Source organism: Natator depressus, chromosome 28 (assembly GCF_965152275.1).
Source record: "Natator depressus isolate rNatDep1 chromosome 28, rNatDep2.hap1, whole genome shotgun sequence".
Classification (NCBI taxonomy): domain Eukaryota; kingdom Metazoa; phylum Chordata; order Testudines; family Cheloniidae; genus Natator; species Natator depressus.
Window position 1 is genome coordinate 9,381,869 of NC_134261.1, and position 2,500 is coordinate 9,384,368.

General features: G+C 63.9%; 1 non-coding gene across 1 annotated transcript; it reads left to right on the forward strand.

Moving 5' to 3' along the window:
* Positions 1–917: 917 nt before the first annotated feature.
* On the forward strand, positions 918–1,036 carry LOC141979407 (5S ribosomal RNA). The gene has a single exon (XR_012636822.1). It is a non-coding gene; the product is annotated as a 5S ribosomal RNA (ribosomal RNA).
* The last annotated feature ends 1,464 nt before the right edge of the window (positions 1,037–2,500 follow it).

Sequence of the window (2,500 nt, forward strand, 5' to 3'; positions counted from 1 at the left end):
GCCTTTTCCTCCGGGTTGACCTGGTGTCCCGGGGGGACTTAGACATTTTTTTCAGCCTTTTCCTCCGGGCTGACCTGGTGGCCGAGCGTCTCGCCGTCCGCGGCCGGAGCTAGAGATGCCCCCCCCCCCAGGCCAGCCTGCGAAGCCGCGGCCAGGATCGGGCCCCTGGAAGTCTGACTAAAAATTTTCACCGACCCCAAAAACGGTTAGGGGGGGCCTCATAAAGCCTCCGGAGCGAAAAAAAAAAAAACGGAAAAAAGGATCGGGCCCACCCGAGGCAGGGGAGTCAGTAAGGGAAAGGGGACGAGGCGGCCCGGAGCCGGGTGCCCGGAGCCGGGTGCCGGCGGCCAGGATCGGGCCCCTGGAAGTCTGAAAAATTTTTTTCACCGACCCCCAAAGTGGTATTGGGGGGGGCTCATAAAGCCTCCGGAGCGAAAAAAAAAAAAAACGGAAAAAAGGATCGGGCCCACCCGAGGCAGGGGAGTCAGTAAGGGAAAGGGGACGAGGCGGCCCGGAGCCGGGTGCCCGGAGCCGGGTGCCCGCGGCCAGGATCGGGCCCCTGGAAGTCTGAAAAAAATTTTTTCACCGACCCCCAAAGTGGTGTTGGGGGGGGCTCACGAAGCCTCCGGAGCGGAAAAAAAAAAACGGAAAAAAGGATCGGGCCCACCCGAGGCAGCGGAGTCAGTAAGGGAAAGGGGACGAGGCGGCCCGGAGCCGGGTGCCCGGAGCCGGGTGCCCGCGGCCAGGATCGGGCCCCTGGAAGTCTGAAAAAAAAATTTTCACCGACCCCCAAAGGGGTGTTGGGGGGGGGCTCATGAAGCCTCCGGAGCGAAAAAAAAAAACGGAAAAAAGGATCGGGCCCACCCGAGGCAGGGGAGTCAGTAAGGGAAAGGGGACGAGGCGGACCGGAGCCGAGTGCCTACGGCCATACCGGACGGAAGGCCCCCGATCCCGTCCGATCTCGGAAGGTAAACCGTCCCGGGCCTGGCTAGTACTTGGATGGGTGACCGCCTGGGAATCCCAGGTGCCGTAGGCAGCTTTTCCCGCTGCGAGCCAGCTCTCTCCTTTTCTGGGGAACAAGGGCAGGGTCGCCCTGCCAGGGGCCCTGGGGCTGAAGTCCCTGCCGGCCACCAGGTCAACCCGGAGCCTGCCCCTCTGCGGCCAGCAGGTCAACCCCATACCGGCAGGGGGTTGACCTGGTGGCCGGGAAGCAGAGCGGCCAGCAGGTCAACCCCATACATTCAGCGGGTTGACCTGGTGGACGGGAAGGAAAGCGGCCAGCAGGTCAACCCCATACATTCAGCGGGTTGACCTGGTGGCCGGGAAGGAAAGCGGCCAGCAGGTCAACCCCATACATTCAGCGGGTTGACCTGGTGGCCCGAAAGCAAACCGGCCACCAGGTCAACCCGGAGCCTGCCCCCGCGGGCAGGGGCCAAGCGGACCCCCCTCCGCCCGGGCTTGCCCTGCTCCGAGCCGGGGCTTAATCCCCGTCCGGCCACCAGGTCAACCCGGAGCCTGCCCCTCTGCGGCCAGCAGGTCAACCCCATGCCGGCAGCGGGTTGACCTGGTGGCCGGGAAGGAAAGCGGCCACCAGGTCAACCCCATACTTTCAGCGGGTTGACCTGGTGGCCGGGAAGGAAAGCGGCCACCAGGTCAACCCCATACTTTCAGCGGGTTGACCTGGTGGCCGGGAAGGAAAGCGGCCAGCAGGTCAACCCCATACATTCAGCGGGTTGACCTGGTGGCCGGGAAGGAAAGCGGCCAGCAGGTCAACCCCATACATTCAGCGGGTTGACCTGGTGGCCGGGAAGGAAAGCGGCCAGCAGGTCAACCCCATACATTCAGCGGGTTGACCTGGTGGCCGGGAAGGAAAGCGGCCAGCAGGTCAACCCCATACATTCAGCGGGTTGACCTGGTGGCCGGGAAGGAAAGCGGCCAGCAGGTCAACCCCATACATTCAGCGGGTTGACCTGGTGGCCGGGAAGGAAAGCGGCCAGCAGGTCAACCCCATACATTCAGCGGGTTGACCTGGTGGCCGGGAAGGAAAGCGGCCAGCAGGTCAACCCCATACATTCAGCGGGTTGACCTGGTGGCCGGGAAGAAAAGCGGCCAGCAGGTCAACCCCATACATTCAGCGGGTTGACCTGGTGGCCGGGAAGGAAAGCGGCCAGCAGCTCAACCCCATACATTCAGCGGGTTGACCTGGTGGCCGGGAAGGAAAGCGGCCAGCAGGTCAACCCCATACATTCAGCGGGTTGACCTGGTGGCCGGGAAGAAAAGCGGCCAGCAGGTCAACCCCATACATTCAGCGGGTTGACCTGGTGGCCGGGAAGGAAAGCGGCCAGCAGGTCAACCCCATACATTCAGCGGGTTGACCTGGTGGCCGGGAAGGAAAGCGGCCACCAGGTCAACCCCATACAGGCAGCGGGTTGACCTGGTGGCCCGAAAGCAAACCGGCCACCAGGTCAACCCGGAGCCTGCCCCCGCGGGCAGGGGCCGG